Below are 20,661 nucleotides of genomic sequence, written 5' to 3'. Positions count from 1 at the left end.
GAGAATGTAAGGTATTTGATTTGTGTGCATTGCACTGTGTTTTATGCTCCTTGTTCATCAGCATCCTGTCAGTGGGCTGCCCCTTTGGGAAAAGGTTCCCAGTGGTCTGCAGCCTTTCCTAGAAACCTTTTTCCCCTCTGTATCCACAGTCTCTGGGGGAGGACAGAAGTTGACTCAGCCATCTTAGAGCCTGGGCCACGTGAGGCCTTGGAGCTGCAGCCCAGGACACAGAACCGAGAGCCTCCTGCCCTGGCTCTGACTCCAAAGGCCACCCACTTCTCTGCACACCCTGGAGCACCTCCCGAGCCACACAGTGAGTGTGAAACACTGTTGGCTCCTGACTTGAGCTCAGGAACTTAAAGACTCACAGCCCATCTTAGCAAAACTTCAGACTTCTTTTTGTTGTTGTTTGTTTGGACAAGGTGCAAGTTGGTGCAGATTTAGTGGGAGAACGTTGAACTTGTTCAACAAATATTGACTAAGTCTTACTTCTATGTAAGTACCAGAGCAGGACTCCACCCTCATGGGGACTCCCTGTCTCCCTAAGACTTACTTTATCTGTTTCCAGTGTGTTCCTGAGAGCTTTTCTGTTAAATTAAAGACACCCATGGATTTTTGCACTGATACGATGAGTCAATTTGTGCCTTACAGTTGCGTGTCCCTGTGCTGGGCTGTATCACCAGCTCTTTGAAGGGGGATTGCACAGTCTTTGCCCCTTGATCACTCTCTGGGACCTTCCCAGGAGTTAAGGAAAGAGCCTAGAGCCACTGCAGATGTGGATGGAGGAGATCAAAGGCCTGGGACTTGTTCCCAGACCCACTGTGTGACCTTGGGTTAGGTTTCCTCAGCAATAAGCAGAGGTCTGACTCAGTGATGTCTGCGTTTCCTTCCTGCTCTGAAGGGCTGGTGGTTTTGTTTCTCTGTAAGCAAAAAGGCAGAAGTCCTGGGACAAGCAGGTGGGCTGGGTGGGCAGAGTTGGGGTCCCAGTTCCTTAGTCCTCTGAAGTGTCCCATGGTGCACTCATTTCAGCCATACTTTGTATTCTGCCTCTCCTGTATACACCAGCTAGGAAAGTACATTAATTTCCTTAAAATTTTTTTACTATTTAGTTTCATTTTAATTTTACTTGAAAGGCAGGCAGAAAGAACAGAAATCTTCTATCTGTTGGAATCCCCACATGCCCAGAACCAAGCTAAAGCCAAGAACCTGGAACTCCCTCTGAGTCTCCCGTATGAGAAGCAGGGACCCAAGCACTTGGAGCATTGTCTGCTGCCTGCAGGATGCACTAGCAGGAAACTGGATTGGAAGTAGAAGGGGTATTTGAACCAGGGGCTCTAATGGGGAATGAAAATATCCCAAGTGTCGATTTAACTGATGTGCCAAACTCCTACTTCCAAGTACATGAACTTCAAGAATGAGAGAGTGTCCATTTGGAAAAAATTAACCGTTTGCTTATTTAAAAGGCAGCCTACCAAAGAGAAATAGGGATACAAAGAAAGAGAAGTCTTCCATCCATTAGTTGACTCTCCTAAATGGCCACAGCAGCTAGGGCTGGCCCAGATGAAAGCCAGGAGCCAGGAGCTTCATCCAGGTTGCCTGCGTGAGTGGCAAGAGCCCAAGGACTTGGATGATGTTAGGTGCTTTCTCAGACACAATAGGGAGCTACATCAAAAGTGGGGCAGCCAGGACTGAGCCAGATGCTGCTGCCAAAAGCAGTGGCTTAGCCTTCTGTGCTACAACACTGGCCTGGAAATGAAAATTCTTTCCGGAAGTTTGGGACTGCCTGGGAATAAATGAAAAGATGATAAGATGAGGCAGGGAGTAGGGAATAACGGTTGCCAAACATTAGAAACACACTAGCTTGTCTATGGCCGTACCATCCTGAACACACCCGATCTCGTCTGATCTTGGAAGCTAAGCAGGGTCGGGCCTGGTTAGTACCTGGATGGGAGAAACACACTAGCTCAGCCTCTCAAATACTCAAATAAGAAAACAGATCCAAAAAACTTTGGAGGCCTGGCTTGGGATCACATGGTTAGTGGAAGTCAGGGAGCAGACCCTGCTGTGCTGTGTACAGGCTGTGGATAGAGAGTAAATGTGAAAAGGGCCCTGCCCATAGACCTGCAGGAGGCCACCAGAGCAGGAAATCTCCAGACCCTTAGCAGTACTTGTATTCTTGCCAGTTAGAGTAGCAAAGAAATTCTCTTTTTAAACTGGGAAAACCAGGAGTTCATCTGCCATATTCTAAAGTATTTTCGTCCTTTTTGGTAAATGGAAATGATTCTACTATAATTTAATTTTGAGAGGAAATGAGACGTTTTCTCCAGGAGTATAAACAGGAGGACCCAGCTAGCAGCTTGCTCCTATCCTTCGCCCAACCCCCAGTTTTGCAGGCTGCTGCCATGTACATTCAGCACGGTGTAGGCTCATCTGGCTAAGCTGGTGGCTGGGGAGATCCCAGAAGTATATCCTGGGCTGATGTGGTAATGGAATAAATATAGATTTTGTGCAAGGTGAGGCTGATTCAAGTCGACTGTGTTGGATATTGGTTCCAGACTTAGTTTCATTTGGGTTATATTTTGTGTCCATGTGTTAGAACAGCCTATGGCTGCTTGTAGGGTTGATGACAATGAGATACCAAGACTACCAGCTCAGTTAGAAACAATGCAGAGTGTAATCCTCTGAGCCCGGGGTCCTGCTTCCCAAATCGGGCTCCCCAGTCTCCCATGAATGTTTGTGAAGCCTTTGACTTTCTCATCAGCTCTGGTTAGAACAGCAGATCAGCTCCCACAGCCTGAATGGGGAGTCCCTGGCCTGTCCTTGGCGCAGAGCTCCTTGCTCCATTCCTATGGTCTCTGCCAGGAGCTCCAAGAGCAGTTTCCCAGGGTCCCTGTGCTGCTGCAGGATACTTTGGGTGAAAGGGGGTTTGCCAGAGTCCTGGCCGGCTTCACCATGCCTCCCATGGGGGTGTTCAGTCCTTCCCTTCTGTTACTGTGACAGGAGAAGGTGGAAGGATCAGTGTGAGCAAGTGGAAGTGCTGGATAGACCCAGGAAGGCGCTGTTTGCTGCTGATACAAAGCCTTAGGTAGCTTTGACCCGCCCAACCCTCAATGCTGTGCTAACTAGAAACAAGTGTCGGGGGGTGGAACCCCAGCTTTGACCTTGACGACATTTTCTGTCAAGGTCTAGTGATTCTGGAGTGTCTTCAGCCACGCATGCTGTGCATGACTGCGCTGTCAATTACCTGGGTGACAGGTTTTTTCCTAAGTGGAAATACGTGTCTAAGCACATTTCTCCTAATTTTATTGCATGTTTGATATTCTAACATTGTGTGTGTGTGTGTGTGTGTGTTTCCTTTTTTGACGTGTTCAGGAAACTGATCAAGAGCTTTTTGTCACGATTATCTGTTTTAAGACTTCTTTTTAATCATGTATTTCTGATAAGGTAATTTGTGCGTGTCTGCAGCACATATGTTGGTTTGTTTCTCTTTTGTGAAGTTAAACAGGGGTCTTCCCTCCTCCCATCCTGGCCACTGTCTCACACAAGCATGTGACTTCTTTCTTGCCTGCCCGTGTCATCCACTGCTGGGGAGAATCATGAAAGAGCTGCTGATTAGTCATCATGGGAGCCAGCAGACACAGATTTAGGAGGCTGTGAGCCATGTTACTGGCCCAGAAGAAAAAAAGGTTGTCTGTGTCCCTGGCCAAGTCCCGTTGGTGGCAGGTAGGGGCCCTGGGCGCCCAGCCAGGCCCTGGGGTGCCCTGTTCATTGTGTGATGATTGCTACAGCCCGGAGGCCATTTTCTGTGATGCTGAGTCCTTGGTGCCACCCCTCCCACCATGGAATCCGCGAGCATTTGTTTTCTAAAATGAAAGCGCAAGCAGAAACCCGAGCTGCTGCACAGAACAGCCTGTTCTTCAGATTTTTTTTTTTAAGATCAGTATATTTAAAGCATCGTTTTTTTTTTTTCTAAATAGCAAATTGTGGGATTTTTCATCTGCGATGAGTCTAAGGTTGGTTTGGGGAGTTTTAATTTTTAAAAATACCAGCAGCTTACAGATTGAGGTCATGGTCCCACTCACCCACCCCCAGGTAGTGCCACTGTAAAACAGATAGGCCAGGCTTCAGACACCTGACTTGCTCCTCTGCGGCCTCCATCCTGTTTCTGCCAAATGTTTTTTTGGGGTGAAAGTAGTAGCAGCCAACCGGCAGTTAGTTTCCGTTATCCCTCCCCCATTCCACAGCGATTTCCCCTGACAGTAGCCTTTGTCTCCGCCATGAGCGGCCACATCCATGGAGAAACAGCTTCTGCCTGTGCTTTTACCTTAGAGTGTGCTCTTTCTCCCTGTTCCTCCACCCACCACTGCAACTGCAGCTCCCCCGCTCTGGGAAGAGGTGACTTGCAAGGTCCCTCCCAAGCTGTTGCTGGTGTCCGTGCTGTACACCTGACCTCGCTCTGCATGTTGTCAGCAGAGGCTTTGAAATGTGGAATGGAGAAGGAAGCTCATGTGCAGGCAGAATATTACATGACTCAAGTCAGTAGATGAGGGCCCAGGGCCGTCTACCTGATCTCCGTGCGTCGATGTGTTTATGGCTGATACCACGAGACTGGGTGCTGGGAGTGAGGCTGCCAGTTGAGGGCAGGGAAAAGGCCACGCACAGAACAAGAGCTGTGGCAGCCTCCCTCCCAAAGAACCACGCAGACTGTCCTCCAGACCAAAGGGATCCACTGTGCGTGTCCCTGCCACCCACCCCAACGTCTAGAACAGGAATCTACTTCCCAGGGTTGGCCCCACCTGTTTCCCAGAGCAGGAGCTGATTGTGATCCAGGCAGATGCTGAAGGCAGGCTCTGTGTCCAGGATCGGTATCTCTTCGGGTGTTATGTGCACATGACTCAGTCATGGGCCGTGATATCTGCCCGGAACACTGTGACCCAGCAGGGAGCTCCCAAGAGGGCCAGCACATTGCTCAGCAGTTGCTTCTTCCCTTGATACAACACCTGTCAGTGATGACTTGAAAGGGAGTGTCTGGACAGTGTGTATGTGGTGGTGCGGAGCGGTACCCATGGCAAATTCAGTTTCACCACATGCAGAGACCCTATCTTTGAAATGTAGTTAGAGCCTAGAGGTAGGCTTGCTCTCTGATCTCTGCCTCCTGGGATGCAGGCTTTGTTTTCAACCTTTTGGTTGCCCTGGGGGAACATGCCCAAGTAAGTTCAGTGTAATTCCACCCCACCTGTCCTTCATTAAATGGGAGCACTTGGGTCCTTCTTATAAACCAGATCTTGACATCTCATCATTTAAGTCTCTGGAGGACAATGAATTCGTGAATTTGAGGCAGAATAAACCCTGTGCATTACACTTAAGATACTAGATTCAGCTACAGAAGTAGGAGGCAAGATGGACATTCAGTGTGGGCTGGATGTAAGACAAGAGGAAATGGAAGGCACAGAACTTTGTAAAACCCTAGGAGCCCATAGGAACCACACTGCAGAGCAGAGTATGTCTGCCCTATGATGGCTACCTGCACTTTCTGACTCAGGCACCATGAGTCAGAAGCGCCTTGCCAGCAACCTGACCAGTCTCCTTGAGACTGCTGGACTGGAAGCTCTGCAAGCCTAGCTCAAGGGAAGGTATGGCTGCTGACCCTTCTCCACAGCATAGCCGTTCCGCCAGGCACCTGAGACACAAGCCCTGTCTGCACGTACAGACCAGGTCAACAGTGCAACACAGCATGTATACTGAGGACTTCTGGAAGGGACCAGGCTTGACAGCCCTGATGCAGCTGCCCAGGCATGGTAGACCCACCCCAGGCTGAAGCCAGCAGGAGCCAGCAAGAGCCGGCAGAGAAAAGCCCTCGCCTGAGCCTGCCTCTCTGACCATAGCCAGCTGGAGCTAGGTCTGCAAGTAGGTACCCTGGATGGCAGCAGGCAGCAGAGGGCAACAGAGGATGCTCAGCCAACTCTTCATGGCCCCGGCCTGGGATTAACCTGCTCAATCCAAGGATACTTTTTGAAACACCCAGCTGCCGGCAGCTTCCTGACAGCGTGCGAACTGTCCCCCTCCACATTTCCTTGACTTCCTCACCCCAGAATTTACAATGACTTCCCCTTTTTCTAAACAACTGTTACCCGCTCCCATTCCTCTCCTGAGCTGAGTCATAATTTCTCAGAAATATTTTGGTAAGGGTCTGGCGTGTAGGAAGTACCCAGGAAAGGTTAGTGTTGGTCATCATCGACATCATTGTCATCCCCATTATGACTGTGATCATCCAAGGGGCAGTGACATGTGCTCCTGTGCCTATCAGCAGGAGTAGCTCAGCTGTATCCACCCCAACCCACATGAAGATAGACAATAAATGCATATCCTTTTCTCAGAGCTGCCCTCTTCTCCACCTTTTATTTCTAATTGTGAAAGTTAGGCTTTTTCCGAAACTGGAAATCCTTAGAAATTTCTGCCATTATAAGTAAGGTTATAGGGTTTATGTCATGTGGGGTAAGCTGTGGTAGTGGCAGCAAGGGAAGTGGATTGGAATCTTTCTAGAGATTTGTTCCATGATGACTTAACCAAGGAGAAGCCCTCCAACACTGCTATTAGTGGAACCAGGGACCTGGCAGCCTGTTGGAAGTACAGGGCCTTGAGCCCTAACGTGCCAGGATGTACCTTAAGTAATACCTCCAGATGACTCATGCACATTTGGATAGCGCTGTTCTGGCCACAGTAGTGAAGCCCAGACAGACGTATCCAGGAAGTGGCCTATACCCAGCCATGCTCCCGCTAGCTGGTGGGTGACTGAGCATGGGCATAGAGGTTGCAGGTTGCAGGTTGTGACTTTAGAGTGATGCAGTAGACGTGGTAATGAGGTGATGATCATAATAGAGCTGTGCTTCTGAAGGCTGTGATTTCCCGCCGGCTATGACTTTGACCTTAACATGGCTACTTGCTCCCTTCTACTTCCTCCACCCATTCAGTGATCTCCTGGTCTCAGAAACCGTGTTATCAGGAAGGTGGATTCCTCTGCTAAGGAACAGAAAGCTTGTGCATGTCAGGGAGCTGACAGAGATCATCATCACATAGGACTCTAATGGCAGAATAAACATCCATTATAAAAGACAAGGGGTGACCCAACTCCTGGGAAAGGCAATGCGAAAGGCCATGTCGCCTCCTGGCCCTCTCTAGTGACCAAGAGCACAGCCTGCACTTTAGGAAGCATCCCTGCTGCCATGGTGAATGCCTGCTTGGCATGGGAAGCACTGAGGACCTCAGGGTCTCAGGAAGTTCTAACTTTCCTGTAAAATTAGGACAGGAAATGAACTCAACCAAAAGCCTTTTTGGCCGTTCAAATGCTTGTCTACATTTTGAAGGTAATGTCATCTACTTTTTCACTAATGACAATAGAAACAAGAGTGTTCTCCCACTTCTTTGTGGCTCTTTCATATGGTCTTAGACCCTGGCCACCTAACGAGTTGGTGTCCCTTGGGTGGCACAAGACTTGGGGGTGTAGCTGTATGATCTTTAAATCAATCATTTTCCTCTCCACCTTCCCCCCCTTTCCCCTTCTCCCTCTCATCTGTACTCCCTCTCCCCCTCTCTGCTTCCCCTGTATTTCCTCCTCTTCCTACCACTGTCAGGAATCTTGGCATGGAATTCCAAATTCCAGCGCCCTTTCCCATATGTGCACATGAATTTAAGGCATGGTGCCTGTATTAGGTTGGATGACACTTCCCCTCTCTCACAAGGTACAGTCCCATCTTGGAACCTGCTATGGTAGTCCAATTTATGCATATAAAGAGTCTTGAGATAAGATCATTGTAGAGTGTCAGGTGGTCCGATGCCAAGTGTTCGTATTAGAGGCACACAGAAGACATACATAGAGAGGAAAGGTTGTGTGAAGAGGAGGGCAGGGATGGGGGTTATGCAGCCGGACACCAAGGAGAGACTGAAATGGCAGAAACTGGAGAAGGAAAGGAAGACTTTTACCACACAGTGATGTGATCCAGCCACTGTCGGAAACCAGCCTCAATCCGGAGGATCCCGGGAGCCTATTACAAAACCAGCTTCTGGGGCCTGACTCCAGCTATTCTGATTGAATGTCCTCAGACACTTGTGAAGAAAACAAAACTGTAACCTGGTTTTAATAAATACATTGGAAATTTATTACAGCATTCATTGAATCCCTGGTAGCTGAGAAGCCCATTTGCCTATCACAGGAATCCTCTCTGGTATTGTTAGCAAAATGCCATGTAACCAGGGAATGCAAGAGGCAGAAACACAGAGAGCACAGGCAGGCACTGTTCAGCATCATGCTGATGGTCATGGCTGCTCAGGAAAAACTGGTTTTGTTGGTTTAAAAAAAAACACTTGTGAGGAGTGGATTTTTAGCTTAGTGGTTAGATTGCCAGTTACGGCAGTTCCTTGTCAGAAACCTGGGTTGAGTTCCAGGCTCCAGCCCCTGATGGTTTCAGCTGCTTGATATTGCATGCTTTGGAGGACAATGAAGACAGCTCATGTCATTGGGTCCCCGCCACCTGTGTCAAAGATGTGCACTGAATTTCTGTCTTCTGGTTGCAGCCCCAGGTGCTGTTGGGAACATTTGGAAAATGAGCCAGCAAACTTTAGGACTCCATCTTTCCTGTCTGCCCTTCAAATGTATATATATTTTTAAATAGCTAATGCTAGCCAGTTTCTGAAATACGTTAGGAGAGGGCCAGAACGATGCTGGGATCTGCTGCTCTCTGAAGGTGAGTGTAGAACACAACCGTGCCTCTGTGTCCCAGACACACCATCCAGGCCTCCCTGAACCCTCGTGCAACAGAGCTTTACCTCTGATGCTTATAGGATTGGAATTTTTTTTTTTTAAGTTAAACTTGATGCTCTCAAGTACTTGAGTGGTGAGAGGATGGTCCAAATAGACACAGTGACATGAGCTGGAACCCATAATCTGATTTTTTTGAGTCTGCAGTTAAAATTGTCAGCCCTGGAGACAAGAGGAGGGTAAGAAAACAAAGGAAGAAAGAACTCTGCACCAAAGAAAAAGAAGGCTGTGAGCCCTACCGGAAGCCAAGTATCAGGTGCATGTTGTCCAGGGTGTACTTGCCAAGTGCTTGTGCGTGCTTCATTGAATCCTCTTGACACTCTGTGACCTGTGTAGTATCCACCCCATTTCTCAGAGGGCCAGGCTGAGACTTAGCAAGGTCAAGCACTTTCCAGGTCACACTTGGTGAAGTCCCAGAACTCCCCATTTGAGGAGCGCTATGTGCTGAGATGTGTAGAGGCAGAAGCCCAGAGTCTTGTTTGGGTCAAACCATGACATTTTTGGCCTCCCTGTCAAATGATTGTTTCCAGGGAGCCACTGAAGGAATCAGGGATGCAGAGCCCTAGGAAGGGACATGCAGGGCGAACCTTAGGGTGCTGTCACGTGGCTGAAGTGGCCTCTGGAGTGAGGACTTAATGGGGGAGAGACCTCATGCCTGATGGGGCTGTCCTGACCCATGAATCAAGGACTCTCAGCTGAGAGTGGAGTTAGTGATCAGGCTGCTTTAGTTACCTAAGACACCCCCAGCTTTATCTGCATGATCAGAGGCTGGGTTCTGAACTCCTTGAGAGAGGAGCATTTCTCCATGCAGATGCAGAACCATCCTGTGGACATGACCCTGGGGACTGGGCAAGGGGTTTGAGGCCCCCATATGAAAGGGAAGAAGCTGCCTCAGGGGCTTTGCTTTTAGGCCTTGAGTCCTGTTCCTATGTCTATCGGGCAGTTCTGCAAGAGCAGAGCAGGTGGACTTGGCTGGGCAGAATTGCAGGCCATGTGAGGAGTGTGACTCATCACCCAGGCTCCTGTTTGCTGGGAGCCCCCGCTGCAGGCCTGGTTCCTACCTCCTGGCCTCCTTGCTGGAAGCCGATGACCGCCCAGACCATGACTCAAGCTTCTGTGTACTTGTAAGGCCCTGGCCATTGAGGTGCAGCTGGGATGGGATGCAGTGCAAAGGAAACAGAACACTCCTGTGGTCAAACAGTTTGGTTTCAACAGCCTGATAGGGCTGGCTGGCTTTGTGTTTCCATGGATGTAGAAACTGGGGGACAATCTAACTCTTACTAGATTACTTATGGTCCCTTAGATTTCTCTGTATTTAGTTGTTTTGTGGGTGTGCATGTGTCTGTGTTTTAATTTTTGTTTGAGACAGCTCTTCTATCCATTGGTTCACTCCTGAATGCCTGAAACAGCTAGAGCTGGGGGAGGGACCCAAAGCCAGGGACTTGGAACTCATGTGGGTGGCAAGAAGCCAAGTCCTTGAACCATCACCTGTTGCCTCCCAGGATAGACTCTAGCAGGAATCTGGAATTGGAAGTGGAGCCAGCACTGTAACCTAGGCACGTCTGAAGTGGGATGTGGATAATACCCCCCGTAGGTATCTTGGGCTGCTTTGTCAAGCACCCACTTCTGTGATTTGATTTTGCAGTTACCTTGCATGAGAGCTTTTTAGTTCACCTCCCTTCTTTTGGGTCAGCCTGCCCTGCATGCCCTGCAGCTCCTGACCAAAGCCATAATTGCTGGACTTGCTAGAGAGTATCCAAGCCTGACCACTCTTCACCAACAGCCTCAGGGAAATCCTTACCCGCAAACTGACCCCTGCTTCAAAGATCCCTTCACCTGCCAAATGTCACGTAGTTTTTTTATATCATGAGACGGACTGAAGAGAAGGATTGGAAGCATGATTTGTGTGAGTTTCTGGAATTTTCATGGAGACTGAGAAGAAAAAAATGAGCAACAGAGGGAGATACTACATTTTGTAGTATTATTTAATTTTCACAAAAGCCAATTGCTGCTATTATGTTCACTTATCGATAAGGAAAATAATTGAGAGGGGCTGGCATGCCACAGCAGGTGCAACCACCACCTATGACACCAACATCCCAAATGGTGCCGATCCCAAGTCCTGATCTGGCTCTAGTTAACGTGCTGGGAGGGCAGTACAGGATGGCTCATGTGCCTAATCCCTGCTACCTACGTAGAGGACCAGGATGGAGTTGTAGGTCCTTGGCCATTTGGGAACTGAACCAATGGATGGGAGATACCTGTCTGAGTCCCTGTGGGTGTGTGTGCCTGCAACTCTACATTTCAAATAAAGTAGATCTTTAAAAGTAAATAAATCATAGTCAAACTGACATGCTCCAGGGTTTGGAGTGTGAAGAAAGAAATAGGCAACCTCAAGACTTTGTCCTCCAGAAACATCCTTCACGTCAAGAGGAAGGAAATGTGTTCTGTGAAATGGCAGGTGGAGAAGATCTAAAACCCACCCTTCCCAGCCCATAGCCCGTGCCCCTGCTTTCTTTGTGATCATTAGCTTTAGCCAGGCATGAGCCTCCCTGTGACTTAGAGGACAGGACACCTAATGGAGATCTATTGACTGCCTAAGCATTCATCTTCCTTCTGAACCTTTACTAAAATGGCGCATTAATAGTCCACTTGCAATATTGTTGTTTTAAATTGAAGCCAATGTCATTTTGCACATGCTTCGAAGGAATGCACCTGAAGAAAGAAGAGCAGCTCACGTGTGTGACCCTCATCACTGACTGTGTGTGGGTGTGTGTATGTGTATGAGTGAGAGAGAGAGCACTAGGAGGGACTGCCCTCACAGATGTGTGTGTGTGTGTGTGTGAGAGAGAGAGAGAGAGAGAGCGCTAAGAGGGACTGCCCTCACAGATGTGTGTGTGTGTGTGTGTGTGTGTGAGAGAGAGAGAGAGAGAGAGAGAGAGAGAGAGCGCTAAGAGGGACTGCCCTCACAGATGTGTGTGTGTGTGTGTGTGTGTGAGAGAGAGAGAGAGAGAGAGAGAGAGAGAGAGAGCGCTAAGAGGGACTGCCCTCACAGATGTGTGTGTGTGTGTGTGTGTGTGTGTGTGTGTGTGTGTGTGTGTGTGAGAGAGAGAGAGAGAGAGAGAGAGAGAGCGCTAAGAGGGACTGCCCTCACAGATGTGTGTGTGTGTGTGTGTGTGTGTGTGTGTGAGAGAGAGAGAGAGAGAGAGAGAGCGCTAAGAGGGACTGCCCTCACAGATGTGTGTGTGTGTGTGTGTGTGTGTGTGTGTGTGTGTGAGAGAGAGAGAGAGAGAGAGAGAGAGAGAGAGAGAGAGCGCTAAGAGGGACTGCCCTCACAGATGTGTGTGAGAGAGAGAAACTAGTATTTATGAAGCCTGACATGTGGTAGGCCTTTCATAGGTATCATCATGTAATGTTCCTGTTAATCAGAGCAGATTCTACAATTCACTCCATTTTGTGGATGATAAAAGGGTTTCCAAGAATGTAACCCCAATGCTCTGGCCCCGAGCCTCCATTCCAGGCTGGACCTGGGCTGCCTTGGGCTGGGTCCTGTTACAGCAGTGTGTAAGGGCCATGCTTCAGGGCCCCCTTCAGGACTTCCAAGCTTGCTGTGTGTTCCCTCTAGCCCCTTCTTGTAACTCAGGTTCACTCAGTGGCAGGTGGGGGCAGGCATTCTTAAAGCATAAGTGGATAAAAATCAGAATGAGTAATATTTGTAAAGCCATGCAACAGAATCTTCAGAAAGTTCATGAAAGTATATATATTATTTCATATTAAAATATATATATATATAAACAAAAAAATCTGCACCAAAATACTCTTAATTCCATTTTCTGTGAACTTTGAAGTTTACTGGTATTAACGTTGAAGTTTATTTTTTTTAAGAAAATGAATCAAAAGCTGACTTTTATGGCAAGAACTGATTCCCTCTAGTGTTTACCCCAGGGCCACCAGGTGGTGCATGTTGCCCCCGCCAGCAGCAGGTGTAACCCTGTTCTGAGGTGGGTTCCTGGGCAGCTGACCCCAGAGCACAAGCCATCCTATATGCGGTGGCCCCACTGAGGTTCAGGCTCACACGGGAATACTTGAACTTTAGTGCACGCACATTTCACCCATTGCAACTGAGAAACAACATGGACAAGCTGAGTTCTTTATGTCCTGGTGCTGCTGCATCAGACACAGTGAGTAGTTTGGGAATAGCACTGTGTGGGTTCCAGCTCTGCCACCTGGTTAAGCTCCAGGGCCTGTGCCTTCTCAGCTGGGAGGAAGACTGCTGTGAGGTTTCAGTGGGATCGATGTGCACATAAGCACATCCCCAAGCCAGGGACACAGGCATGCTTTGCTAGGCAGTGGGCACAGCACTGAACTCCCTCCTGCCAGATGAATGGATGGATTTGTGGGCGATATGGGTGTCACTCTAATGTAGCCTCTGGAGGGGCCTACCCAGAGGGGCTCCCACAGAGGCAGGAAGTGCTGTCTGTTTCTTGAAGTATAAGGAGAAGTTCCGTGGGCAGGCCCGTGTGCATGCCCCCATCCCTTTGTTCTTTGGCCAGACACTACCTCCCAGAAGCCTGATTCGATCTTAGCTGTGTCACCTCGGCCAGATCCTTCTCGTGGTCGCCCAGGTGAGTCTGAGAGCTCCCCTACTGACAAGCACATGTCCCTGCAGCTCCTCTAACAGGGAAGGAGAGCTGAAGCGTGCTGACAGAGCCACACAGGCAGCCGGAGGCCCATGAGCCTGAAGGGCAGAGGTTCAGTGCCATCTGCAGACTGGCTGCTCCCAAGCCCAGTGAGGGAGAGGCCATGGAAGGGAACTGGCAGCCATTCCAGGGAGTGGGAAGAGCAGGGAGGGTGGCTGTTGCATGGAAGCCAGGTCCTTTGCAGACTCGCAGCATGGAGGCCTCGCACCACACTGCACCACACTTCGCCACTTCACACTTTCAGTTTTTTTTTTTTTTTTAAGTGTAATTTAAAATAGTATTCCATTTCCAAGTCACTGGGCTTGGAAGGAAACCTGAGGACTGGGCTTGATGGATTGCTGTTTTTCTTCCTTTGTGCCCAAGCAGCAATCCAGAGGGACTTGTCAGCCAGGCACCTTGGGACGGTGCCGCCATCTTGCCTGGCAGTAGATGGCTCAGGTGTGGACCAGCAATGTCTGTCCCTCCCCACTTGAAAACAGCCTTTTTCTGGTTCTTTCCTGCCCCACAGATGGCACCACCCCATCAGCACAGGTGGACAGTTCACACCGAACTCATCCTGAGCCAGGTGCGGTGGGCCCCAGCATCTTGCATGCATTTCATACAGGTTGGTCAGCACCCATTGTGCAGCTCAGCAGTGCCCTGTGCTGAAGTCTCAGCCCTCACAGAACAGCTCCTCTGAGGCAAAGTCACATCCCATGGGGTTCCTTGTTTCTTTATTGCTATCAGAGTGTGATGGAAGATTAATAGGCTGAATCTGTAGAATAAGTGTGCCTGATTGGGGCTGGGAAGCTTGGAGGATGGAGAGCTGGGTGGGCTGCAGGAGGGGTGCAGTTCAGGCTATAGAAGCAGCCTGTGCAAAGACCCTGAGGTGGAAAGAAGCCCAGATATGGTCAAGGAGCAGAAAGGAGGCTCACCAGTATTAGAGTGACAGGAAATGAGAGCAAGTCACAGATGACCGCAGCAGCCTTGGTGAGCCTACTGTGCTTGGATGTCAGGGCACGGTTCAGCTCCGTGTTAGCCACAAGGCACTCCCCGACCAAGGTGTCCTGAACGCTGCTCCCCAGCTGCACCTTGAGCAGCCAGGCCCCAGCATAGCCTCATAAACCTGAGAGCACATCAGTTGTTACTGAGACAGAAAGGGAAGCTACCTCTCGAAGTGGGAGTACTCACCTTCCCACTGCATTTGTTTCCAGAAGAGCAAACCCTGGGGCCCACTTAGTGGGACAGAGGATTAAGCTGCCACCTTCCATGCTGGCATCCCACATCGGAGTGCCATTTGGGAGTCCCTCCTGCTACACTTCCAGTCAAGCTTCCTACTAACGTACCACAAAATGAACCAAGTGCTTGGGTCCCTTCTGCCTCTATGGGAGACCAGGATACGGAGTTCCTGGCTCCTGGCTTCAGCTTCACTCATCCTTGGCTGTTGCAACCATTTAGAGAGTGAACCAACAGGTGAGGAATGCCTGTCTCCTTCTCTGTCTTTCAAGTAAACAAATATTAAGGAAAAAATGTGAAATTCTACCTATGCAAATGTTTTCTGGCCCATGGGGTAGATTCTGATGATGTGTCAGGCAACACCTGCAAAGTGCCCATATCCAGCTGTTGTACACCTGGCCTGTCACACAAGATCTCAGGTCCAGCTGTGCTCTTATTGTCCCAGCAACTGCTGCCCATGCTTAGGGGTCGGCTTTCCTTAATGTCCATCCTCGGCTTCCCCCACCCCACAGCCCTGCCTCTAGGATGCTGGCCTTAGTCTCTCCTGGCCGGTGGCTTCTTCAGGGGTAATTGGTCAGTGAGTGGATGATGAGTCATACATCAGTCTACTGCAGTGTATTGGGATGTTCTGCGTGCTGTGGGGAAGCCATAAACAAAGCGACAGCCTGCCATTTCAGTCTGAGCATTCCTTGTGTTATACGGATAGTGCTTTCACTTATTCACTGGATAATCATTTTCTGAGATCCTGAAACACGGTGCAGCCTAGAGATGCAGCCGTAACTGGTGGGCAGGAGGGGTGAGGCCCCTTCCTTCTGGACCTAGCTTTTGGATATGCAGAGTGGGCAGGAAGCAGGTCAGTCTGAGCTGTACGTAGGGATGGGATGGGCAGAGGGAAAGTGGCCTCCCAAGGAGATATTATGTATTAAGATGTACAGAGGAGACAGCTGTGGCCAGCACTGGAACCAGTGTGTCTCCACACTCTGGGGCTGGAAGAGACTTGCCAGAAGGAGGAGGCAGTAGGCACCTGGGAGCAGAACAGAGGGTGAGGCGGGAGGGAGCAGATGAGGCTGGAGAGGGGACGGGCAGTGAACACAGTGGAGAGTGGAGATTTTATCCTGAGCCAGGGAAAGACCCAAGCGGGGCTTTAGCGCAGCTTACCTGATCTCATTTTGTGTTTTGAGGAGCCCACCATGTACCCTACAATAGGGGTAGTAGTTCTCACCCCAGCCACCAGTGGGGCAGGCCTCCCACAAAGTTATTAGCTGGTCCAATCTGGTAAACACTTGCAAAGCTTCATCCCCAAGCCCAGGCTGGAGTTGCTGCAGGAGGAAGCAGTAGACATGCCATGATGGACTGTCTTGCAGGCTCCCCAGCCAGCCAGGGGGTACTAGGGCTGTGGCTGGCGTACAGGGAGGTGAGGAGGCCAATTTCTGTTGTTGAGTCCCGGAACAGCAGCAGCTGGTACTCCATCCATTTTAGGAGAGCTTGCCTACAGTTAGCTGGAGGTTCATTCTTGTTTCCAAGCCAGGGACACTGCAACCTTCCTTCTGCTTGCCCTCCTCCAAGCCCACTCCAGGTAGCAGTCAGCCAAGGAGAGGAGGCTACCCCTCATGAATCAGTCTGTCCACTGGCTATTCAAGAAAGTGGTATCTAGCCTTTGAAACCAAGTGGGTTTTTAAAGATATTTTTCATTTTTCTGAAGTATATTTATTTTCATCTACTTAAAAGGTAGAACGACAGAGAGACAAAGAGATTAGGACCTCTCCTCTGGAGCTCACTTTTCCAGATGCTCATGAAACCAGGACTGGGCCAGAATAAAGCCAGGAGCCAGGACCTCCATCTGGGCCTTCCAGGTGATAGGGGCTCAAGCACTTGAGCCATGGGCTGCTGACTCCAAGAATGATTGCCTTAACAGGGAGCTGGGTCCCCAAGTGGAGGTGCCTGGACCCAAAACTGGCACTTTAATATGGAGTGTTGGCATCACAACTTGAGGTTTAACCCACTGTGCTACAGTAAGCACCCATCACAACCTGAGGCATAATCTACCATACTATAATGCACGCCCATGAAACCTACTCTTGATTGTAGTTGACCCCTAAAATGAAAAGTTTTAGGGGATAAGAATTCTGCTCTGGGAAACTTGCCCTCAGTCCGCATAGCATTCAGATGAAAATGCCTTCTGCAGCAGGTTAAGCTGCCACTTGAGGTGCCAGCATCCTGTGTGGGAATGCCTACTGAAATCCTGGCTTCCCTGCTACTGATCCAACTTTCTGCCAATTTGTCCTGGGACACAGCAGATGACAGTTCAATTACTTGGCCCCTGCCACCTGCATGAGAGACTTGGCTGGGATATCTGGCTCCTGGCTTCGGGCTGGCCCGCTGCTGACTGGGGAGTAAATCAGCAGATAGGAGAGTCCCACTGGGTCTATTCTTTTCAAATAAATAGTCAGTGTTTTTAAAATACCTCCTACAGTTGAGACTTAGAATGTCAAAGGGATTTAGTTGAAACAAGAAACTGGCCAGGGCAGTGCAGCAGGTCAAGGCCTGTCTGCTGATAGTGTGCCTGCGGAAAGCAGTGAAGGATGAACCATGTGCTTGCATCCCTGCTCCCATGTGGGATACAGAAGCTCCTGGCTTTTGCTTAGTCCGGTCCTGGCCATTGCAACCCTTTGAGAAGTGAACCAGTGGATGAAAGATCTCTCTGTATTTCTCTTTCTCTCTCTCTCTCTTTTGTAACTCTGCCTTTCAAATAAATAAAATCTGTTTTAAGGGGGTGGGGCATAGTTGTGGAAACTTACAATGATAGAGTCTTGAAGTCTGTCTGCCAAATTTCTGCAAAGAGAAGCAGGTGCCCAGCCAAATCTGATTCTGAGAGGAACACAAGCTCACCTGACACACTGCTGTGCATCCAAAAATAAATAATAAATAAAAGAAGTCCCCTTCCCCCTTTCATCATTGCAAATTAGCTACCTAAAGCATGTAGCCAGACCCATGGCATCACTTGCCACCTGATGCTGCTCACAGTCATCATCCGTTGGGAAAGTCTGGAGTCGGAAAGCTTGGCTTCTCCAGGGCATAGGGGAGACTGCCCCAGCCTCTCCATCTGGTGGGTGCTCTAAGAAACTCCCCTTGTCATTCTGTGCCCTCTTAAATCTGATAGCTTAAATACATTAAAGAATGATCAAGGCAGCCCCTTTGCTGGGCTTCACTTGGAGGGCAAAATCCAGGGCATTTAAATTTTATTTTCCTAGTCGCAGCTCAGTTCCATAAAGGGGTTCTGTTTTGTAATCTTCCAGATCTGATGAGTGAGTGTGTTGCTAACATTGGTCACATGTGGTCTGACGCAGTCATCCAACATGACTGTGAGAAAACCAATTGCAAAGATATGTGTGGGCCGCTGGAGCCAGCTTGTTGAAGCAGTGTGCTGGCCAAAAAGCTGTGCACAGGGACCTGCGCACCCTGTGTATGGCACCTCCTGTGACCCAACATGGACTGCACGCCTGACTTTTGTAGGGCTCCAGATCAGTATCCTAATACAGTGCGTTCTTTTTTTAGTTAGGTTTGATTTCTACGTTTCTTTTTATAGAAGACAAGTTGCAGTAGCGAGAGGAGAAAGTTGTCCCGTGGATCTGCAGATTCGGTTTTGCTGTGATGTAGGGGAGGAGTCCAGCGGCCGAGACGCAGCCAGGAGAAGGGCTGTCAGCCTTTCCCTTGGACCAGGAGATTCAGAAAAACAGGATTCGTCCTCGCCCTGACGAGTGGCCTTCAGTAAGTGGCTTCCAGTTCTCCTTGTGGCTGGGCAACAGGAGTTCTCCATTTTCCTCTGCGTTATGTCTTGAAGATTTACTAACAACAATAGACACCAGGTTTTATTTGCAAGACTATAAAGAGCTGTGTACTAGATCTGTCAGTTAACCCTGTCAAGAGGTTTGCCTTCCTTTGTTGTGAGACTTTGTATGGAAACTGTTACATCATGTTGTCACTGTCCTCAAGTCTATGTGTTTAGAAGCCTGAGCTAACTGGGCAGAAGGGAGATTTGATGAACCTGGAAATTCTGGGAGCTAGGCCTGGGTTAGTGAACTGGGAGCAACCACCTCCCTTCTTTCCAGTGCAACCTGTGAGTGGACCAAGGCCCAAAAGCGGCTTCCCAAGGACCCAGGGATGGGCTTGGGTTTCACTCAGACAGCAGAGAGCTTCCTACAGGCAAATAGCTCCTGTGAGCCAGCCTCACAGGCCATGCAGGCTGAAAGCAGGCAGAGGCAACGCCCAACAGAGAACACTCACCTGCGCTCACCCTGCCTGGCAAATGGCTGTCAGTTCCCAGCCTTCTCAGCCAAGCTCAGGTTTGTTTAGAGAATGAAGGTCAGCTGCAGCGTGTGGATGGCAAGCCTTCCAAAACAACAGAAAAAAAAATATTTGTGGAAAGTTAAACTTGTTTTGTTGCAAAAATTGTTTCGAAATTCATGCATGCAAGAGGTCTTCAAAAAGCTCACAAAAAAAAAATGTGTTGTGAAAAAAAAATGCCTGGGTTTCAATATTTTTCTCATTGTAACAGATCTATCTTTGAGCTCTGTTCTCCAATGCCGGCCTGAAGCAGCCCTGCGGCTGCGTGCCTATGGAACTGTGTTTCTGTCCTTCAGCCTCTCCAGCCGTCCCAGGGCCTTTTATGGTTTACCATACTTCCTTTCTCTTCAGCTGTTGTAGGCATACATGTCACTTACTTTGAGTGACAGAAATGTGAAATAATTTATTTACAAGCAATTTAGGTAACCAGCATTGTGGTATAGCACATAAACCTTCTACCTGCAATGCTGGCATTCCTTATGGATGCCAGTTTGAGACCTAGATGCTCCAGTTTCCATCCAGCTCCCTGCTAATGCACCTGAGAAAGCAAAGGAAGATGACCCAAGGATTTGGGTCCCTGCACCCACTGGGACCCCTGGGTGGACCTCCTGCCTCCTGGCTTCAACCTGGCTCAGCCCTGACACCTGTGGCCATCAGGGCAGAGAACCAGCAGATGACTCTCTCTCGCGCTCTTTCTCTCTCTCTCTCTCTCTCTCTCCTGCCTTCCTTCTTTGTTAATTCTTTCAAATAAATAAAATAAATCTTTAGAAAAAAAACAATTTAGAAGGGGTTGGCATGGTGGTGCAACAGAGTAAATGTGCCTTTGTAATGTCCCTTAGTGCATTTTCAAGAAAATACTTGACTAATACAGATATGAATAATAATAACTTGTCTATTGACCATTCTCTCAAGGAAAAAAAAAATGGTGTTAATGAAGAAAGAGATGGCTAGTTCAGCTTGCAACTCAGCCCATTTCTTTCCCTCCAGGCTGTCATCTCTCTGTGCAAGTGTTTTACTTGTCTTTCCCCTTTTGTCACACAGAACATTGAAAAGATGAATATTCACACACAATAATTTCTTCTTCAGTTATGTGTTAGTGTCTTGATGCTTGCTAAGTTCGAATTACCCATCATTACTTTTGCACTATTACTGTGCAAGTCAGCATAGTGACAAAAGTGAAGAGCAGTGTAATATTTCTGTGGAAAGAATTTTCACCTAATCGATCTGCTGAGAGGAGTCTGAGCAACCTGCTCCCCTCCACAGAGGTTTCTTAAACATGACTTAAAGAACTACCCTGCCTTTGGCTCTGTCAGCATCACCAGTACATGGTGCTGAGGGGTGCAGAGCCAAAGGCAGGTCTGATCTTCCTGCACTAGGGAGCTCCCAGGACCAGTGGCTGTGAATATGAGCAGGTATATCATATAGATGTGTGCAAGCACAGCAGAACCAGGGGCCTGGCTGCCCTGGGTACACCATACCCATGCATGAGTATGGACGAGGGTGAGAGGCACTGGAGTCGTGGGCTGCGAGACAAGGCTCAGAGCCGGTGGGGAACTCGGGCCTTCCTCCTGAAGTCTCACTTGTAAT

At 49.0% G+C, this 20,661-nt stretch overlaps 1 protein-coding gene across 7 annotated transcripts in view; it reads left to right on the top strand.

The window, feature by feature from the left end:
* The window catches only part of ZBTB38 (zinc finger and BTB domain containing 38), a 125,099-nt gene that overhangs the window by 70,871 nt on the left and 33,567 nt on the right, over positions 1 to 20,661 (top strand). For 5 of the 7 annotated variants that reach the window (XR_005886212.1, XM_041004088.1, XM_041004096.1 and 2 more), the window contains one exon: positions 18,317 to 18,498. The exons of 1 other annotated variant lie outside the window; for it this stretch is intronic. The gene's annotated coding sequence lies outside the window, so the exon portion shown is untranslated. Of the gene's footprint in view, positions 1 to 149; positions 463 to 18,316; positions 18,499 to 20,661 lie in introns of those variants that run through there. One more of the 7 variants, XR_005886213.1, reaches the window with a different exon arrangement.

Source organism: Ochotona curzoniae, unplaced genomic scaffold, assembly GCF_017591425.1.
Source record: "Ochotona curzoniae isolate NIBS_2020 unplaced genomic scaffold, NIBS_Ocur_1.0 contig_1302, whole genome shotgun sequence".
NCBI classification, from domain to species: Eukaryota; Metazoa; Chordata; class Mammalia; order Lagomorpha; family Ochotonidae; genus Ochotona; species Ochotona curzoniae.
Note: the sequence above shows the minus strand (reverse complement) of the source record. Positions and strands in the feature narration are given on the sequence as shown.